At 40.1% G+C, this 22,670-nt stretch overlaps 1 protein-coding gene and 1 pseudogene across 2 annotated transcripts in view; both read left to right on the forward strand.

Moving 5' to 3' along the window:
- Positions 1-22,670, forward strand: part of MAML2 (mastermind like transcriptional coactivator 2) — a 370,219-nt gene that overhangs the window by 65,791 nt on the left and 281,758 nt on the right. The gene's annotated exons all lie outside the window — the stretch shown is intronic.
- On the forward strand, positions 1,809-2,475 carry LOC116563305 (annotated as a pseudogene). Its single transcript, XR_004274327.1, has one exon. The product of XR_004274327.1 is annotated as a 60S ribosomal protein L19 pseudogene (transcript).

Genomic DNA, 22,670 nt, shown 5'->3' on the forward strand with positions numbered 1-22,670 from the left:
AGGAATAAATTTTTTTTTTTTTTGATAAAGCACTCACTCAAATAGAGAACTGAGCTCTTGCAGTTACCATTTAATCTATGACTTCTTTTTGAGAGGCAGAAAAACTCCATTATAAAATGCTCAGTTCACCCAGGGACACAGATACACTGTGGGTTATAACACACCCTCATCTGCATGGTGAGGCACATGAGTCAGCTGCTCTTCTCTCAGAAGGGTGGCTTTAAAGCTCCACAGTCATGCATGCTGCCTATTTCAGATTGTCCAAACCTGTAGGTTAGTAAGGACACAGGTAAGCCATAGGTATGACATGTTCATAAAAAGAAAAATATACTTTAATGCAAAACCTATCAGGAGAGTGAAGAGTGTCAAATTTACTGAGGACCAGAGAGACCTAGATTCAATACCATAATCCTTGGCTAATCTCTGAGAAACTTGTTGGTCACCCTCTTTCTCCTTCCCTTACTCTTCTTTTATCTTCCTTTACATATTGCACAGTGCCTTATAGTTTACAAGACACAGAATACTTCCTTTGTTCTTCTGTATACTTAATGTAAGAATGAGCAAAAGGTCCTCATAAGGACAGCCTGTGAGTTCATGCAGTGCACACTGCAAATGACCACCCCAGCAATGGGAAGACAGCCCTAACATTGCTTCTCTCCCTATAATGAAAATATTATTCATCATCAGCTTTAAAATGGATCTTCTCACTCTGTGCACTCTCCTTGGTAACCTCCCATAAACCCAGGATTTTAAGGCAGTGGTTCTGAAGGTATGCTCTTTTCTCCTGTGCTCTAAGCTTACATACCCAACTGCATAATGGCCTTTCCACTTGAATGACACATACTCATGTGAATTTCAGTGTCCTAAACTGAAGTTTCAACTCCAAGTCTGTTTTTTTTCTCTTGTAGTCTTCATGTCAGTGAATCACAGTCTTTTATCCTAACCAGAAATAATCGATTTCTCATGGATTCTTCCCTCACTCACTTTTCAGTTCTATAATCACCCAATTCCTACGTTGTTTGCTTCTTACATATCTCTTCTAGTCCTTCCTTCTCCTTTATACCCACTGCCACAATGTTAGCTCCTTCAGATCTCACATTTTCTCACTTTTATTGCTATAGAAATACTCCCAGCAGTTATCCTGCCTCTAGGCAAATTCCTTCCAAAATGCAGCTGCCAGTGATCTTTGTAAAATGCTTTTATAATAAAGTTCAAACTCATTAGCAATGCACACAAAGACCTTTGTGATGTGGGATTGCTGAATTAAACTACTGGCAGCCCTAGAAAGGCAAAGTGTATTTGATGCCCCTGTGCTGTTCCCTCAGCCCAGAAAGCCCTTCCAGTTTCTTTTTAATAAACCCCTATTCATCTTTCACTACTCAGTGAATCAAAAGTAATCTCATTAGGAAAGCCTTTGTGATCTACCTCCTCCCCAATTTGCCAGCTTGAGTTTGCTTCACCCCTTCTTAATACTCAATCGATTATAATGTCTTATCATAATCCATCATAGCACTTCACACAATGAACTCTAATGTGTGATTTGTTAGGACGTCTGCCTTTCTACATTGTAAGCTCCTTAAGGGTAGTAACCAGTTCTGATAGGCTTAGGGCAGTGACCACCAACAGAAAAAGTACTTGGTAAATGTCTAATACAATGTGTTTTACTTTTTCCAGAGCACGAGGGATGCATGAAAGAGATTAATATACTCCACATGGGAAGTTATTACCCAGGCTTAGCAAAAGGTCAGGTTTATATAAAGTAGCGTTCCTTTTTTTTCCCCCTTAGTAAGACATTAAAAAAAGAAACCGCGAGCTCTTTCCTTTCGCTGCTGCGGCCGCAGCCATGAGTATGCTCAGGCTTCAGAAGAGGCTCGCCTCTAGTGTCCTCCGCTGTGGCAAGAAGAAGGTCTGGTTGGACCCGAATGAGACCAATGAAATTGCCAATGCTAACTCGCGTCAGCAGATCCGTAAGCTGATCAAAGATGGGCTGATCATCCGCAAGCCTGTGACGGTCCATTCCCTGGCTCGCTGCCGGAAAAACACCTTGGCCCGCCGGAAGGGCAGGCACATGGGCATAGGTAAGCGTAAGGGTACAGCCAATGCCCGAATGCCAGAGAAGGTCACGTGGATGAGGAGAATGAGGATTCTGCGCCGGCTGCTCAGAAGATACCGGGAATCTAAGAAAATTGATCGCCACATGTATCACAGCCTGTACCTGAAGGTGAAGTTCCGGGAATGTGTTCAAAAACAAGCGGATTCTCATGGAACACATCCACAAGCTGAAGGCAGACAAGGCCCGCAAGAAGCTCCTGGCTGACCAGGCCGAGGCCCGCAGGTCTAAGACCAAGGAAGCACGAAAGCGCCGTGAAGAGCGTCTCCAGGCCAAAAAGGAGGAGATCATCAAGACTTTGTCCAAGGAGGAAGATACCAAGAAATAAAAGCTCCCCCTTTGTCTGTACATACTGGCCTCCGTGATTACATAGATCAGTCAATAAAATAAAACCAGCCTTAAAAAAAAAAAAAAAAAAAAGAGAAAAAACCGCAATTGAAAAGCCAGGAGCTATCTCTGATACGAACTATGAACACAGAATCAGATTCTCATAGCACCTAAGTTGTTCCCTAGGCTGTGGTTCTCAAGGTGTGCTTCCAAGAACAGCAGCAGCACCATCACCAGGGAACTTGTTACAAATGCAAATTGTGGGACTTCACCCCAGATCTTCGTTATTGGAGACTGGGGATGAGGTTAAGCATTCTGTTTTAACAAGTCCTCCGGGTGATTCTGATGTGTATTCTAGCTTGAGAATCACTGCCCTGGAGAATGAAAAAAAAAAAAAAAAATCCCACAGAAAGGCTTTAGCAGTTCTAGAGCACCTCCTATGTGCCAGGCCATTTATTTTGTTTACCTTATTAACCTTTTCAGAATACTAAATTAATACTTCAGGATTTAATTCTTCTAAGACATCTTTTATTCCATTTTAAATTACTTTAATGAGTTCTAATGTTTGATAGTTGAATACAGTGACTGTACTTAGCAACAATATTTTTTTTTTTTTTTTGAGACGGAGTTTTGCTCTTGTTACCCAGGCTGGAATGCAATGGCGCGATCTCGGCTCACCACAACCTCTGCCTCCTGGGTTCAGGCAGTTCTCCTGCCTCAGCCTCCTGAGTAGCTGGGATTACAAGCACGCACCACCATGCCCAGCTGATTTTTTGTATTTTTAGTAGAGACGGGGTTTCACCATGTTGACCAGGATGGTCTCGATCTCTTGACCTCGTGATCCACCCGCCTCGGCCTCCCAAAGTGCTGGGATTACAGGCTTGCGCCACCCTGCCTGGCCTGCAACAATATTTTATATATTTCAAAGTAACTAGAAGAGAAGACTTGAAATGATACCTACACATACAAATGATAAATACTCAAGGTGATGGATTCCCCAAATACCCTGACTTGCTCAGCTCTCATTCTGTGCATGTAACAAACACTTACACACATCCCATAAAGATGTAAAATATTATGTATCAATAAAAGAAAAAAGTATTTGAGATATCAAAGTCCTAAGTTTGCTATAGTACCTGGCCTGGTAAAAATGCTGTATCCTCTACATGCCTTTTCTCAATGCATTCCATGGGTGATTCCTCTCTTTTTTACACTGAGTATGGCACTGAACTGACACTTGAAATATATTGCCTTGTATCATAGCTAACCGAGCTGGCTTATCTTTTATGCTGTGAGTTTTTACAGAGCATGGATCCTGTTCCGTGTACAGAGGCCTGCTGCTCTCAGCTTTAGATAGTACCTTGAACATATGAGCTAAACACTTGATAAATATCAGTTGGATGAATGCATAAATCTTACAATATTTATCACAGTACTATCCAGATTTAGGTTTGCACTATAACTGCACAGAGCAGGGATTAAAAGCTTTTTGTTTTCGGTCTGAGAAACTGTAACACCTGTTTATACAGGAGGAAATGGGAGAAATAATTATGAAAATGGGGAGCTAACCACATTTTTTCCTCTTCTGTTTTTCAGTAGCCTTTTCTCAAGCCAGTTCAACTTGATTTGTGTTTTAAAGGCGTAGGCGTTTTCATTTCAATATGTGGGTCCATTTAACTACATGGATCCAATAAGCTAGTTCTTATACTCCGCCTCAATGATACAATCTTGTTTTGCCTGAACTTGGCCTTGGAACTATGTGTAACAGTACAGGCTGGTGTGACCCTAAGGTGTCACTCTCTGCTTTGGAGGCTACTCTGTTCAAAGACAAGGACTTTTCTTTCCTTAAATGTGATCCTCTGTGACTTTGCTGTTTTGGATTTTAGGATTAAGTTTAAAATATGTTGGCACTGACAAGGGTAAGAAATCGTTTTTGCTGTACTCTCTATAGGCAGAAAACCATCTTTTCAGAGAGAGAGAGATGGCAAGAGTGTAACAGCACAGTTCAGACTTATCAGTCACGAAAAGTGAATATGCATAGCCTTCCTCTCAGTAAAGTGGATCAATTGGAAGGAGAAAAAGGATACAAAAGTCTCTGACACTACATTATTCTGTCAGTTATTGCTTTCTCTAGAAATAGAGAATGGACCAGGAAACTGGTAGCTGCTTTGATATTATTTTACCTTTTTTCTTTCTTTAGAATTATAAATTCTGCGCCTATTTTGATGGACATGAGATAGCAAAATCCCCTCAGGCACAAGCATGTGAGGGAAAACTGATTTCCCTGCTATCTTCCTGGCTTGAACATTATAAACATTCATATATACTTTTTTAAGACAGAGTCTTACTCTGTTGCCAGGCTGGAGTGCAATGGCACAGTCTCAGCTCACTGCAACCCGTCTCCCAAGTTCAAGCGATTCTTCTGCCTCAGGCCCCCGAGTAGCTGGGACTATAGGCCTGTGCCCCTACGCCTGGCTAACTTTTTGTGTTTTAGTAGAGACGGGTTTCACCATATTGGCCAGGATAGTCTCAATCTTCTGACCTCGTGATCTGCCCGCCTCAATCTCCCACAGTGCTGGGATTACAGGCATGGGCCACCGTACCTGGCTGAACATTCTTAGCCTATTCACCATGCTAGACATTTTCCAGTCATTGTAAAAGCCTCTTGCTGAAGAAATGTAAGTTTCTGGAGGTTGGATGCAGGACTGCTATGGGTTAAAATGTTTAGCTCTTACCCATAGTGAGGAGCTAATGACATTGATGATATTGCTATTTATAATAGATATAATTATATAGGTAGGTAAACCAGACATAGAGACCAGCTGAAGAGTCTTTATTTTTATTGATTTGTAGGATAAAGAAATATTTTCGTTTAAGTGCTATGATTTCTACGGCAGGAATGTTTAACTCAGGGCAAATTAATGGAAAAACAAAGCAAAGCTTTCTACACTTCTGAAGTGTCTTGCTTCAGAGAGTTTTACCTACAACAACATTGATGTTGAATTTCGCTTTAAGTTGTTGCACTGTCTGAGTTGTACCAAAAGAAAGAAAAATTCCTTATTGTCTGGCTAAACAAGAAAATGCAAAAGTTAGGATATGTTTAAGAACTCATTCATTAATTATGTTTTTAGCCATTATTCTAAAGGGATCTGAGCACAGAAGTTATTCTCTGCAGAATTTATATAATAGTAGAAAGGGGCAAGTAACCTTAACCTCCACCGATAGGGAAGTGATTAAATATATCATGATACATATATACAGGGGAATATTATGCAACCATTAAAATTGAGATACAATACATATACATTGACATGGAATTCATGCAACAATAAGAGAGTAAGTAGATTTTAAAATATATATAAATGAGCCCATTTATGTGAAACTATACATATCTAATATGCACATATATATATTGAGATTCATGACAGAAGTTCATCAAACTATTTATAGTAGTGCTCTCTAGGGTATTAATTCAGATATTTATTTTCTTCTTAACCTTTTAGCAATATTTGAATATTTACAAAAAGAATACATTTTTCCAAATTATGAGCAGCGTCTCTTTCAAATTCTGTTTTATTTTTCCAATGTAATTCCACATTGCTAGCCTTTTCATTAGTAATAAGTTTAATTAATCGATAGGTTTAACTAAACCTATCAATTAATACCTAATTTATTATTTCTGTTTTTTTAAGTTTTGAAAATAGAAATAACTACATAATTCATAAGGAATAAGGACAAATAAAAGAAATGCTCTAAAACTTTATAGTTAATACAGAGAAATAAAAATATAACAACAGGAAAGCAATAGTAGAGAGAAAAAGATGTGTAAAGATGTCTATAAAGAAAAAGATGAGGCTGGGTGAGGTAGCTCACATATGTAATCCCAGCACTTTGGGAGGCCAAGGTGGGCATATCACCTGAGCTCAGGAGTTCAAGACCAGCCTGACCAACATGAAGAAACCCTCTCTCTACTAAAAATACAAAATATTAGCCAGACGTAGTGGCACATGCATGTAATCCCAGCTACTCTGAAGGCTGAGGCGGAGAATCAATTGAACCTGGAAGGCAGAGGCGGAGGTTGCGGTGAGACGAGATCGCATCATTACACTTCAGCCTGGGCAACAAGAGCAAAACTCGTCTCAAAAAGAAAAAGAAAAAGATGAGAAATACTTTGAATAAGATGTAGAAATAAATGAAAATACCAAGAAAGACTGCAGCAAAGAAAGGAGACAGGATAACAGGATGATACTACCTTATAATGAATGGGAATTACATGTTGTAAAAATGTAAAAATAAGGATTTGACCTATGCAACAATCCAAAGAGTTTAGTAAATGAAAAGTTTTAAATCTCCATTTGATATATGAAAAATAAAGGCCTAGGAAAGGCAAGCATCTTGCCTTATATCGCAAATTTAATGTGGACACTGGCTATCTCCTTGTTATGTACCAGGCATCCTACAAATTATCTTACTTAAACTTACAGTAGTTTAAGGAGTATCACCCCCATATTGCAGATGAGAAAACTGAGCGTCACAGTCATAAAATAGCTTGCCCTAAATCACATAATTATTACATAGAATAATCTGGACTCTAACTTAGATCTCTTATACGTATTTCCAATGTTGTTTGGAAATACGTATAAGAGATTTAGGTTAGAGATCTTTTTATTTTTGGCACTATGGAGAGTAACTTGCAATTGAAAGAAAAACTATGAATAAGATAAACAGAAGGACAGGGATGAAAGCTACAAAAGAAGAAAAAAAAGTTCCAAAATTAGCAACCATTTGTTTAAACATATGACAGTAAATTACTTCATTTGCATGAAATTGCTATTTTGGGGTAGCCTAATGTTTCCCAGGTCAAATGCTGGTTGAGCCCAGTAAATTGTGTTCCTTTTAATCTAATTTGAACTTAAAAAAAAAAAAAAACAAAAAAACCAACTTTTCAAGAGATATTCTTCCAAAAGTCATTTACAACTTTTATGGGGAAATAAGAAAGGCTGTGCAAGACAGACAAGATTATTGCCTTGATTTATAAACAGTGCAGAACTCAGATTGTTTTTATTGCCGTCAAAAGCAGTACCTTACTTTCAATGCAACTTGATGCCAGTTCTGATTGTGACTGTCCTCTTGTTTCCATGGTAACAAACTTTAATATGATTAGCATTACATAGGAAGTTTTTGCAGTGAAACAGGCAAGAAAAAAAATTCTGATTCTCTGTGCCTGAAACACATATACTAGAGGCTGAATAAATGTTTATGGAATGAAAAAGTAAAATAGAAATAGTTTCAGCCTTACAACTTCGTGCTAAACAGATGCGGTGCTAAAATTTGCATATGTAAACCTCTTCGTGGGACAGAATAAACTTAAGCAAAACAGAAAGGTGTAGGGTTGTTTTTGCTTCGCTTTAGACCCAGATTGTAGCACAAAGAGCGCTAAGTTGAAGGCTTAAATAGCTTAATTGTACAGCAAGTTAGAAGTTAAAGGGTCAGAGTAATGTTAAGTAAATGAAGCTGTTTTGGAGAAAACCTGTAATGCTGCATTCCAGGTCTCCAAAGGCACAGTGCCATTTTTGTGTGTGTTAAATCATTTTAAGGCCAAATACTGGTGTTTGCTGACTTCCAGAGCTTCCTTATGTTTCTAGCCTTTGCAAAACAACACAGGCAAGTACATAGTATCTAAATCTGGTGGGCTGCATCTGAGTTTTTCTTAGAAGGTATTTAAATACATGTTGATTTTTGTTTGTTTGTTTCCCACTCATAACATGTCCTGTTTTCTAAAAACTTTTTAGGTTCAGGCAGTTGACCATTTATATGTGAAAAATGTCTGAAAATTTTGACCGTGGTAAGGTGGATGCCTCTTGTGAGATCACAGAAGCCCTTAACCTGGAAGAGGCATGTAAACCAAGAAGTTTCAATATATGTAACAATCGAAATTTAAGCCTATTTAAATGTTATCTACTCAAATATTTATTGAGTCCTACTATATGCCAGACACTGTAGTAGGCACATGCTGAACAAACAAACATTCCCGTTCTCATGGAGCTTATACTCTAGCAGAGAAAACAAAACAAAAGTGAAATGCATAGCATGTTGGATGGTAGCAAGTGTCGTGGTATAACAGAAGTCAGAGAAAGGAGTCAGTTTTAAATAGGAAGGTCGTAGAAGCCTCGTTGAGAAGGTGGCATTTGAGCATGGACCTGATAGAGGTGTAGGATAGTGACAAGCAGACACCAGGGGAAAAAGCATTCTTAGGCAGGCTGAACAAAAACTGCAAGCATTCTGAGGCAGGAGCATCCCTGGAACGCTCTGGGAATAACAAGGTTGCTTGTACAGCCAGAGCAGTAAGCAAAGGAGAGAGAAATGGGAATTGATATCAAAGAAGTAATGCGGTCTTGAAGGCAGATTGCGTAGGGCCTTACCGTTGAAAAGATTTCAGCTTTTGTTCTAAATGAGATGGGAAGTTATTAATCTGTTCTCATGCTGCTAATAAAGACATACCCGAGATGGGGTAATTTATAAAGGAAAGAGGTTTAATTGACTCACAGTTGAGCAGGGCTGGGGAAGCCTCAGGAAACGTACAATCATGGCGGAAGAGGAAGCAAACACATCTTTCTTCACATGGCAGCAGCAAGGAGAAGTGCAGAGCAAAGTGGGGGAAAAGTCCCTGATAAAACCATTAGATCTTGTTAGAACTCACTACCATGAGAACAGCATAGAGGTAACTGCCCTCTTGATTCAATTACCTCCCACTGGGTTACTCCTCTGATAAGTGGGGATTATGGGAACTATAATCCAAGAAGAGATTTGTGTGGGGCCATAGCCAAACTATATTATTCCAGTCCTGGCCCCTCACAAATCTCATGTCCTCACATTTCAAAACACAATCACATCCTTCCAACAGTCACCACTCCTGGTACCAACATCTGTATTAGTCAGGGTTCTCTAAAGAGACAGAATTAATAGGATATATGTATACATGAACGGGAGTTTATTAGGAGAATTGACTCACAAGATCACAAGATGAAGTCCCACAAATAGGCTGCCTACAAGCTGAGGAGCAAGGAGGCCAGTCTGAGTTCTGAATCTCAAAGATAAGGAAGCCAACAGCAGCCTCCAGTCTGTGGCCAAAGGCCTGAGAGCCCCTAGCATACCACTTGTGTAAGTCCAAGAGTCAAGAAGCTGAAGAGTTTGGAGTCTGATGTTCGAGGGCAGGAAGCATCCAGCACGGGAGAAAGATGGAGACCACAAGACTCAGCAAGTCTGCTTTTTCCAACTTCTTCTGCCTGCTTTATTCTAGCCACACGGGCAGCTGATTAGATGATACCCACCCATATTAAGGGTGGGTCTGCCTCTCCCAGTCCACTGGCTGAAATATTAATCTCCTTTGGCAACACCCTCATAGACACACCCAGCAACAAGACTTTTGCATCTTTCAATCCAATCAAATTGATACTTAATACTAAGCATCACAGGAAGTTACTGGAGGGTTTTAAGCAGAGAAGTGGCATAATCTGACTTAGGTATTCAGTGGCTCATTCTGTATGTTGTGTTTTTAAAAAGACTGAAAGGAGTAGAAAGGGTGGAAATTTTAAGGAGATTACATAGGAACCTATCGTATGAATAAGAAATGGTGGTGTCTTAGAACCGACTGCTAGTATTAGAAGTGGTGGCATTTGGTGGATACTGGATATCTGGTAGCGACAACAGCAATTTTAGTGGATAGGATGTAAGGTTAGAAAAAAGAGTAATAAACCTAGATGCCAAGTCTTTTAACTGGAGCAACTACAAGGATGGGGTTGGTCAAGAAAACTGGGGAGGATTGAGTTTTGAAGAAAAGATTAAGAGCTCAATTTTGGATGTCAAATCTTAGACATCTAAGGAGATATCATTTTTGTAAATGACTGGAGTTCAGGGAGATGTCTGGTATAAAGACATGAATTTGTCAGTCATCAATGCTGTAATAATTCAAATATTTAAAGGCATGAGGCTTAATGAGCAGTTTCTGAACTCTCGGGCTCCCAACATTTAGAGGTCAAGGAGATAGGGACAGACTTCCAGAGGGTACTGGAAGGAGTGGCAAGTGAGGAAGCAGGACAACCTGGAAGCCAAATGAAGAATGCACCTCAAGGCCGGTCACGGTGGCTCATATCTAATACCAGCACTTTGGGAGGCCAAGGGGTGCAGATCACTTGAGGTTAGAAGTTTGAGCCAGCCTGGCCAACATGGTAAAACCCCATCTCTACAAAAATACAAAAATTAGCTGAGTGTAGTGGCATGCACCTGTAATGCCAGCTACTTGGGATGCTGAGGCATAGAATCACTTGAACCCAGAAAGCAGAGGTTGCAGTTAGCTGAGACTGTGCCACAGCCCTCCAGGCTGGGTGACAGAGCAAAACTCCATCCCCCAAAATAAAAAGAATGTACCTCAAAAAGCAAAAGCAAAACGAGGTTTTAAATGGATTATATATACTTAGTAGGACATGCCAGAGAATGGAAGGAAACAGAAGGAAATATTTAGCTCTGGTCCCTTCAGTAACAGCCATGTTAATACCTTCTCCGGAACATAACATACAATAGCTATTTAGGCTGAACAGAGAGCTGAAGCATATACCTACAATGATGATTCATGTGACTTTCTACCATGGAAATCTCACCAGATTCACAGAACCATAGACACCTTGGCAAAGAGCTAAAAGGAAACCTAGTTCGGTCCCTTACCTGATACAATATGCCCACCATAAAGTCATCCATCTTAATCATCTTCAGTAATAGGCAACTTGAAATTTCTCAAAAGTTTGTGCGTATTTGAATCCCTCTAGCAGTTCCTATAAAAAATAACCAAGTCATTACCATAGTATATGAAGTGGATTATGATGCCAACATTATATTGATTCATAACTTTCCGAGTATGTTTCTCAGTTTTAGAGATTTATTCTAATCAAAATATGCATTCATTCGAGCAAGTTAATATAGGCTTGATTTATATACTGTATTAGCCTGTTCTCATGCTGCTAATAAAGACATACTCAAGACTGGGTAATTCATAAAGGAAAGAGGTTTAATTGACTCACAGCTCTACATAATGAGGGAGGCCTCACAATCATTGCAGAAGGCGAATGAGGAGCAAAGCCACATCTTACATGGCAACAGGCAAGAGATCATGTGAAGGGGAACTCCCCTTTTTAAAACCATCAAATCTCGTGAGACTTATTCATTATCATGAGAAACGCATGGGAAAGACTCACCCCCGTGATTCAATTACCTCTCACTGGGTCCCTCCCATGACACTCGGGAATTAGAGGAACTGCAATTCAAGATGTGATTTCAGTGGGGACAGAGCCAAACCATATCATATACCAATTTTCCTCTTACGTAGGGTTTTTGATTTTTAAAATGTTTGTTTCTTGGAAGCCACATAGGTAGGAAACATATTTACTTACTATTTGTTTTGAGACAGGGTCTCCCTCTCTCACCAGGCTGGAGTGGTATGATCATAACTCACTGTAACATAAAACTCCAGGGCTCAAACCATCCTCTCACCTCAGCCTCCTGAGTAGCTAGGACTACAGGAGTGCACTACACCTGGCTAATTTTAAAATCTTTATTTTATTTTTTGTCAAGACCAGGGTCTTGCTATATTGCCTAGGCTGCTCTTGAACTCCTGGACTCAAGTGACTCTCCCTCCTCCACCTTCCTCAGTGCTGGGATTACAGGTATGACAGGTATGAGTCACTGCACCTAGCCTACTTTTTTTTTTTTCAGAGACAGTTTTGCTCTTGTTGCCCAGGCTAGAATGTAATGGCACAATCTTGGCTCACTGCAACTTCCACCTCCCGGGTTCAAGCAATGCTCCTGCCTCAGCCTCTTGAGTAGCTGGGATTACAGGTGTGCCCCACCACACCCGGATAATTTTTGTATTTTTAGTAGAGATGGGGTTTCACCAAGTTTGCCAGGCTGGTCCGAAATTCCTGACCTCAAGTGATCCACCTGCCTCGACCTCCCAAAGTGCTGGAATTACAGGCGTGAGCCACTGTGCCCGGCCCACCCAGCCTACTTTTTAAGATGTATGCTTAAAGATGCTATGGTAGAAAGCGAAATACAGAGTTAAATAAAGATATCCAAATACCATTATACCATTAAGCTTCATAATAAAATAAAATCATAGCAAGCAGAGATGGCATCCTACTGGTTCTGAATGTATGTACCTTTCAACAGAAGAAAGCCACCTCCATGTTTCCAGAGTCGTGATGAAATCACATTTCAAATTGTTTCAACAGGTGCCATATGTCGAATGCCTCTTCTTATAAAAGAAACTGCTGAGTTGTTCTAAACAGTGCATGAAAATAGCAAGTGGGCTGAGTGAGCAATCACAGTGAGGTCCTGAGAGGTGTAAAAACCCCCAGATTCAGATTCAGCCTTCCCCAGAGAGTGGGGTTACCTCCCACCATGCTTGAGGGACAGCACTTCCATAATTAGACTCTACTCACAGTCCCAGCCTGAAGTGTGACTAGTGAAACTAGTGACTGGAGGAATTGAGCCCCTGCAGGGAGGCCAGAACAGGTATCATTTTCCTTTTGCTCCCTGCCAGTGGTTACCCCTACACAGAATTTTTATTCCTACCTCTAGGCAGCACCTGCAGGTTAATAATGAACCTAGAATGTGAAGTGAAAATCAGCACCATGTGTGGTAAGCGCTAGGTAATTACATTTCACTTGTTTAATTAAGTTTCACTTTCTGGTTGCCTTGAGGGAACTGCAGGAAAGAATTTTCTTGTTTTTGTTTTTGTTTTTCCTGATGCTTTTTTTTCTTTTTTCCCCTAGTTAGAAGCTGAGTAATTCCACACAGTGTTGAAATGGGTATGCTGTGTTTGTGTTGGCTGAATTAAGCACCTATAATCATATATTTCCTCTCTTTTGTCTATTTGTGTCCCAGTCTTAATATGTGAGATAGAAATTTTGTTTAGTGGAGACATGACTTTTCGATTGTCTTAGGGTTTATTTAAACCAGCTCATCTCCATTCGAATGTGTTTCTGTATTTTAGTCATCAGCTTGGCACTGACTCTGCTATTATTTTCCATTGTTTTCTTCAAATGCTGTGTATTTTCCCTGAAAGTCCAAGTAGCTGACCATTTTGCTACCTCTGCAAGGAAATCTGTTTTATTTTCTCCTAGGTTTTATACATATATAAAACTATGCGTTAGGAACATACTCTTCCTCAGCAGGCTACATGGGCTTTCATTCACTCTCTTAAAAATATCTGTGGACCTATTATGTGAAGTAATAATGTATGATTTACTCAGTGGGAGATTTACTTTTTAGTAAGGTTACAGTTTATTAAGCCTCGCAAACGTCTAAATTTATAAACCTTTAATAATTCCGTCTCAGAAGGGGCTCATTATTATCCACATTTCCGTGTGTGATATTCACTGAGGCATGTCCCTGGAAACATACCTAACCACGTAAGAGTAAAAGCCCCTCATAGCACATGAAGCCTAGAATAAGTACATTCTACCATTAAGCACCTAGGTCTTAATATGTCGGTTTGTATTTAGATTCTACCTTTGTGATCAGGGCAGTATTTGAAATTGAGATATAGTTAATTAGAAAGAGATGTGGTCAATTTCACTTTATCAGCGAATCTCAGAATTGCACCATTATGCTGTTTTTCAAAGACTGCGGTTCTCACACAGACCAGCTTAGTACTGAGAGAGGAGGTGGAACGGGAAAAGTTCCCTTGTCCTCCTCGGAGGGTGTGTGATGGGGAACTGACTTGCCTCTTCAGTGCCCTGCTACTCAGACCTCTAGGGGAGCATACAGACAGGTAAGTTTGGGGGCTCCCATCCCATGGCAGTGTCTGGGGTGAATGTTTACAGCTCCTGAAGCCCCAGTTACAGGGTGCTCTTTTAGTTTAGCCATCTGGAGGCAGCTTGTGTTAACCAGCTCATTTACACCCTCTACCTTGTCGCAAGGACAGAGGGCTTTCTGTATCCTGGGGTCCTTGCTTTGGTGTAGTGGAAGACTTGGATCACACGTGGGCTTGGAGAATGATTGCAAGGTTTTAATGAGTGGAAGTAGCGCTCAGCTGATGGGGGAACCAGAAGGGAGATGGTTTTTCCTGGGAGTTTGTTCGCTTGGTGGCCTGAGCGCTCCTCCGACTGCCCCAGCCAAACTCTGCATTGTTCTGCTGGTCTGTGGCCTGCTGGTGCCTGTTGGTATGTTCCTCTGCCAATGTGCTCCTCTCCATGTCCAGCCTCTTCTGTCTATGGCTTGCTAGGGTCTTGGGTTTTTATAGTCACAGGATGGGGGCGTGGCAGGCCAGGATGATCTTGGGAAATGCAACATTTGGGCAGGAAAACAAAAATGCCTGTCCTCAACTAGGTCTGTGAGGGTGGAGTCCTAGCCAGGGACCAATGCCTTTCTCTACCCAGCACTTCTCTTCCCCACTTCCATATCATTTAAAGGGATCACACTCTTCCCTTCCCAGCACTTCTGTATCAGAGGGACACAGTCTTCACCTGCTAAGCTGTTTCTCACCAGTGGTTATGTTTCTTCTCTTTTAAACAGGACTTTTCTCTGTGCAGACTGCTGTACTGTTCAGTTACCTCATTAGCCATATTCTTGTTACTCACTTGAAAGGTTACACAACTTGTAGTAGTAATTCATGGGGAAAATAACTCGTGTTTTTCCATCACATTTTCTGCCTCTACCAACTCTCCCCTCATCTTCCCAGCATTAAAGCCAGGAGAGAGAAGACTGCTACTTTTCTGTCTATTTTCACAGGCTGAAATGCTTTGCATCGTGCCTGCTTGTACTGACAATTGCCTGGCCTCTTCTGTAGCTTGTCCTCTGTAGCTGTCTCTCCCACATTCCTAATAAAAGTCAGCTGACACAGTATATTTGTGCACAAAGAGTAAATAACATGGTTCAGTTATGTAACAATTGGAAATGCATTGATTTCTTTAGGTTAATGTTACAGCCTCGGTATTGGTAATTCCTGACTACCTGCTAACTTTTGAAAGCCAGAGTGTCTTGCTCTTCAAACTCTTCTCACAGAATGCAGTGGGCTTATAGTAGAAGAAAGGCATATCTAGGGTATTAAATGTGTCCTTGCAAAACTAAATAAGTACGCTATGCAGAAATAAGGTATGCTGTGTGCTAACTAGTTTTTAGAGTATTTGAAGCAATGATTTGTACTACTTTAAATGTTTTCATTTCAGGAGCATCTTAAGTGGTTTGGGGTCATGACTCTTACTTCAGTACATGATTAGTACAATTTGTAATGCTTAATTTGTGGACCCTCCCTTATTAGATTAGAAGATATAACTTGAAACCAGTATGATAGAGCTGATGAGGCGAGATTCCAAGATGGGTAATATAAAGCTAAGGAAAATGGAAATGCCTTGCGCAGTGTGACTAAGAGGGTCAGGAATAAAACCTGACTCCTAACAGAACACATTTTTGAGTGGGTGGCACAAAACAGGCCATGTTAACTAGAAAGAGCTCAAGTCCAGCCATAAAACGTGTATACACCATTGCGTATTGTGTTCAAATGAGTTATTTTTGCCTCAGTCTGTTCCAGTGCACATTCCTGACAGAGGAAGGTATTGGTTTGAAGATCATTTTTTCTCCAGCAGCATGCAAAAGTCAGAGTTTCCAGATACTAAACTGAAGGGGGGCCTGAGCCTTATAAAAAACGTACCAATGACCCAATGGATGGGTTCCACACTTTGTAACTAATTTGGCAGTGGCTGACATCTTAGTTTGTGAGGGGGCTTTACAAAAGTTATGGACATGTAACCTCTGCATTGGGGTAGGCTCCCCTAGTTAGGTTACTTGGGGATGAATAGTTGCTGAGGCAATTGTGGGCAAATGTAGAACAATAGCCCAAATAAGAGACACTCCAGCACTCTACGCCACACTCAGCTTTTAGGATCTAAAGAGGTGATCTGGCTCTTATTTGAGCTATAACTATAACCAATATTTATTTCAGAGGGATTTCTGTATATTTCCTTAATTTTCCCTCAAAAAATCCCCCAAAGGAGATCTGTCAATACATTAATGTTATAGATCTTTTATGAGGGCACAGACAGGCCCAGGGAGGTTGCGACATGCACAAGGCTACACAAGTAATAAATAAGGATTGGGAAACATACATTCAGGTCTGTTGACTCCAAATTGGGTGCCCTTTTAATGAAAGGGGTCGTTGTGGTTCCACCAGCCCCCCTCCATACCTGCGGAGCCCAAGAACAGACTCAAAAGGAATTTCCCCTGTGGTTAGAGGATGTATTATATAAAAGATCAGGATCCCATTTCACCTTTCCTTTCTTTCAGAGCTGTCTTAGCTTTCCCTTTAGATAAATGTATGTCATCAGTGGGAGATCATCTGCCTCTTAAATCCTTATCTTTCACGGTGGACACCAGACTTCCTTTTAAGGTGCTGTGTATGACTCAACAGTAGTTTAAAATTTTGTAAGATACATGAACATTTTCTAATTGAGAAACACTTTAGAAATGCGGAACGTAATAACAATGACTAATATTGTTGTCGAATTGTTGGAATTATAATAGCTTTCATGTTTTTTGATTCAGTCTGTTTATTCCAAGTTACCTTGCCTTTTAAATGGCTTTGAAACATTAGCAAACAATGTTGGTCTCTCTTGCAGACCTCAGTCTTGCTTTTAACAGCCACAGGCAGTGTATTCAAAACATACCTGAATTGGACATGACATTTTAGAGAATATTTTGACTAATTTGTAATAAAAGAAAAGTTGACTAAATCACAATTGATTAAAGAGGTGATAGCATGCCAAATACTACAGTGAATAAATTACTCTTGAGAAATGCATTGTTTATATAGATATTACAATGCCATGCTGTTCTCAACCCAATCAAATATGTGAACTGGAATAGAAATCCCTGAACTTTTTTTTTTAACTCCTGGGGAAGCTGTTTATAATACTAGATTACTATCAAATGTAGCCAAAGAGAGATCAATAAAAGCATGGGTACAGAGTAAACATGACTCCTTTGGTTTTATTAATGGATAATAGGATTGAAACTAAGCCAGAAGGTACAGAAAGGTGAGATTGCAGTAAACCAGGCAAATATGGCACTTGCAGCTAATTTACCTAAAAGCTTGCTTTTCCTTGGGAAATAAACAGAACATTAAAACAAGGATTTAAAAATTAGATTAAATTTTAAAAATAAGAACAAATGGTGACTAGAGGGAAAAACAAGAGGAAAGAAAATGAGCAGTAATCAAAATCCTGGGAGAATTATTTCCACTTTGATTTTGCTATTTTTATTTATGCAATAAATAATAATGCTAATTGAGGGTCAAATTAATCTCTAAGAACATTATAAATGATGTTAAATCAGCACATTTGGAGAAGTGAAATACTGAATCTGTGAACTCTGTCTTCATTTTTCATAACTGTACATAATTTTTAATCTTCCAATGTCTCAGTTTCAATGCTTTTAGTGACCCCTATTTCCAGATTAGTGGTCCTCAAACTTTAGTATACGTCAGAATGTCCCAGAATGCTTGTGAGAAATACAGATATCTGGGTTCCATCCTCAGATACTCAAATTTATTAGATGTTGGTTGGGACCCAGAATGATGCAGGGACTTCAGGCCATCTTTTAAAAACATTAATATAGAGAATAATTAGCCAGGAGGGAAATAGCTCTTTGAGTCAGAGAATGCCATTGATTTTAGGAATTCTGATCCTACCAAATATAAATTTTAGAATTTAAATATTTGTTCATGGTGACATATTAGAAATCTAGCATAATACATATTGGTAAAAAAATAATTATAAAATTGTCTGTGGTTAGGTAACCTGGTTGTTTATAATCAAACTGTTTAGACAATAAAATTGAAATAGTTACTAAACTGAACACTTCATTATTTTAGAGGCATAATATGGAGCTCAAGTAGTTGAAGTAATTTGTACAATATCGTGTCGCTAGCTAGGGACCAGGCAAGATACTCTGTTCTTTCCATTTATTGTGTTTCTTTCAAAAGTCTCTGTAAGTCTCCAATATTATCAGAAGGACGTGGGTAAGCCAAAAACCCCATTAGCTGATACCGTCGGAAAACAAGGCTATAGGCTTGTATAAACATAAATTTACTTAACAAAAGCAATTCTATGGTTATAGCGATAGAATACGTCTTGTCTTTCATTTCAGTAAATCCCATGAACCATTGGATGGTGTGTCTTAGTTCATTTTCTTCTGCTTATACCAAAACACCCAAAACTGGGTAATTTATAAAGACAAGGAATTTATTTCTTACAGTAATGGAGGCTGAGAGGTCCAAAGTTGAGGGACTGCGTCTGTTGATAGCCTTCTTAGTGGTGGGGACTCTGAGGCACAGGGTATCAAGTGGCGGAGGGGGCTGAGCATGCTCACATGCTAGCCCAGGTTTTTCTTTTCCTTCCTTTTAGAAAGCCACCAGTTCCCCTCCCATGATAACCCATTAATCCATGGATGGATTAATCCATTTATGAGGACAGAGACTTCATGATCCAATCACCTCTTGAAGTCACCACCTGTCAATATTGCCAGATTGGAGATTAAGTTCCAACATGAGTTTTGGAGTGGTCATTCAAACCATAGCATAGAGTAATGATGGTACGTTGTTTCAGGCATAAAATTTGAAATAAATTATGATGCTCCATGATATGCTATATTAGTTTTTCCTTCAGAAGAATATTTAGCTTCACTCGGGTTTTTCAAAGCTACCCTCCCTTCAAAAGAAAAACCTTTTTAAAAGTAGATAGCTACTCATTTGATCAGCCTCTCCTGCTGAATCAATTAGGATTTTTTTTTTTTTTGGGGGCTGCAAATAACAGAAAACTGACTAACAGTATAAGAAAGAAGGTGATTACAAACAGAAATTTTTTACCCCCGTACACCCTTCAGTATTTCTTGATGTAGGTCATTATGGGTATTAGTTTAATGACTCAATAATATCATGGCTCAGGGTCAGTTTGTCTGTGATTCTCTTGGTCTTTCTCTCATAGTCTCAAACTCCAGGTATCACATTGGCAGGGTGGAGGGAGGAGTGAGGGCAGTCCAGGTGTTCCTTTTATCAGAAAAGCTGAAAATGTCCCAAAAGCACACCCCTCTCCTATCCGATGTCCATCTTACTGGCCAGAACTATGTGCACCTCCATTCCAAGAACAAGAGATACTAAGGAAAGAAATGTGTTGCTTTAGCTTCTAAAATGGACATGGCCAAGGGATAAGACAGTTAAGAATGTGGTGACATGGCAGAGTGTCTGCTGCTCTCTTAGTTTTAGAAGGAACTCCTGTTATTCTAGTGTCACCTGAATACAGACTGGGTCTCATGGGGCCACTCCAGGTTTAGACATTCTTCTTTTTTCTTCGCCTCTACCCTCATCCTTCTAGACTCTGCCACTTTGCTTTCCCTCACCCACACCCAACACCACACAGAATGACTCCACTCACACACACTCAGGCCTTCCCACAGCCAAACCTTCATTTTCAGGAAGTCCTTGAGCTGCCTGGCCTTTAGGAAGGCAGTACAGGTGTTCCTAGGACTATAAAATGTTTTACTGAATAAGTTTTTTCTGTGGATGTCCAGGAACCTTTCCTTCCACCTCTTTGAAGGAATAATGATTGAATCAGAACAGGACAGATTGATGTTAAAAAAAAAAAAAAAAAAAAGTCACAAGTCAGTACCTTGAAAGTATATCCCAAGGCTTTTCTTAAGGTAACCTTTATACTGAACCATAAAAAGATTAAAGACACCTTCTGCTAGAGTCTGGCCCCGTCATTCACATTGAGATTGTTCAGAAAAAGAAGTGTTGACACCTTTACTGAAAGGAGTCAAGGTCTTCCAAGCAGGAAACTGGATTGATGACAATTCCCTGACTTGTTAGGTAAGCTGGTCCACATCAGAGACGACTCTCTCCTTGACTGCTGACTGACTTTGTGTTTGTTGGAGGAATCCTATGAGTCATGTTTAGCCTTTCCCGCCTGATTGAGTTTGAAGGAGCCTCTGGATTACTGCATACAATGGATTTTCCAAGCAGCTTTCTTCAACGTACTCACAGAAGAAAGGCAAATTGGTTCATAAATGGAAATTCTAGACAAATAGCTAAAGACACCTCTCTGTATAAATGCTTCCAGATGGAGACACGTTTTTCACTTCACTCTCCACAGTTTTCACTTTAAAGAGTTATTGAGATGGAAGCATTGGAGCGAAGCCTATTAGAATCACTTGCCCCACCTTTCCTTCGGAGGAAGGCTGACTTACAGTTGCAAGGGGAAAATACTGGCTAAAAAACAAATCTTGGTCTGTTCCCTGCAGTCTATCGACACATGCTTTTCAGAAGAAGAAGAAGAAACATCTGGAGAGAATAGGACTGAGTTGGTGGAACATCTTGAAGGGGGCTGGCCTTCGCTTAGAAAATTGAAAAGGCATCCAGATAAGCCATTAGGAAAAATCTGTGGTTGCTAAACAGAGTAACCTAAAGGAAGAACTTCAAGATACAAATTTAAGCAACACTCTGCAATTACTTGTATTATAGCATCAGGTTATTAAGTTTGTCTTCACTCTTTGAAAGAGTTCAGAAGAGAGTTAGAGTTTTCTTTTCTTTTTTTTTTTTTAAAGATGGGGTTTCACCATGATGGCCAGGCTGGTCTTGAACTCCTGACCTCAGGTGATCCACCCACCTCAGCCTCCCAAAGTGCTAGGATTATAGGCGTGAGCCACCATGCCCGGGAGAGTTAGAGTTTTCTTAAAAAATCTTGGGGTGGCCGGGCGGAGTGGCTCATGCCTGTAATCCCAGCACTTTGGGAGGCTAAGGCGGGCAGATCATGGGGTCAGGAGTTTGAGACCAGCCTGGCCAACGTGGTGAAACCCCATCTCTACTAAAAATACAAAAATTAGCCCGGCATGGTGGTACATGTCTGTAATCCCAGCTACTTGGGAGGCTGAGGCAGGAGAATTGCTTGAACCCAGGAGGCAGAGGTTGCAGTGAGCCGAGATCATGCCATTGTACCTACTCCAGCCTAAGTGACAAGAGCAAGACTCCACTTCAAAAAAAAAAAACAAAAAACAAAAAACTTGGGTCCTACAAAAAAATGCCATTTGGCCTGTACAATAAGTTGCTCGTATCCAGCAAGTCCTCTCCCTTCTACAGCTTTCTGTATAAAAGGCTGGGATACCAACATCTGTCTGAAGCAAAAACACATGTATTTTAACCAAATAAATAAAAAGGAACAAAAGTCTAAGTACATCATGCTGCTCATAGTCTTACTGGCTACTCCCACTGGCTCCCTCACTGTTGTTATAATTTTGTTTATGGCCTAGGCAGATGGGCCTCTCTGCTCATGGGTGGTTTAGAATCTGCTGATAGTGGCTGGAATGAAGCAGGGAGGATCTTACAACTTCTAAGCTCACTGGCTTAGACCACCGTATTCTTGGGCTTAGGTGTTAACTCCCTATATGATTCCCAACAGTGGTGATACCTGGGCTATTGTCCAGCGGGTGAATGTGATCTTCCTCTTCGGAGAAACCTATTGCAAATCACAGCTAATAGGGATCCTAATGAGGACATTCACCTCCCAGCTCCTCTGTGCCGGGGCAGTGGATAACAACAGGATGTGGGTTTTAAACACGTGTGAGCTTCTTCAAGCTGCCTCTTTCAGTTTCTTTCTTTTTTAAGGCACTAGAAAATATAATCCACATATTTGAAACAAACATTTTTTTCTTGCTGTTAATGGTTTTTGTCGTAGTTTTCTCCATGTCAGGACTGGATTCCACTGATTAGTACCAAGATAGATTAATTAGTACAATATGTAAATGAAAACATGGGATATTTACAAGGTAGGCAGGAGACCATATATGCTTCTAAGTTGTACTTTTGGCAAATACAAAAAATGGATTGTATTCATCATCCATGGGTGTGTTAAAGCCACTGCTATACTTTGGACTTACCACATCATATTTTGATGAACGGGACCAAAAGATGTGGAGAGCACAAACCTATCATGGTAAAAATTAAAGGCATTTAGTTTCAAATGTATTTAAAAAGAAGTTGTACATTTGAACAGGCCATAAAATTAGTATCAAGTAGGCAGATCAGATTTTCATCAGAGACAGTAGCAATGACAGACTGCAGGAAATGGAAAGGAATCAGACTTTTATTATTTATGTTTGAGTTGTTATTCCAGTCCTCACCATCCTCTTTGCTCCT

The sequence above is a fragment of the Sapajus apella genome, unplaced genomic scaffold (assembly GCF_009761245.1).
Source record: "Sapajus apella isolate SASKATOON/1434 unplaced genomic scaffold, GSC_monkey_1.0 scaffold34, whole genome shotgun sequence".
NCBI lineage: Eukaryota > Metazoa > Chordata > Mammalia > Primates > Cebidae > Sapajus > Sapajus apella.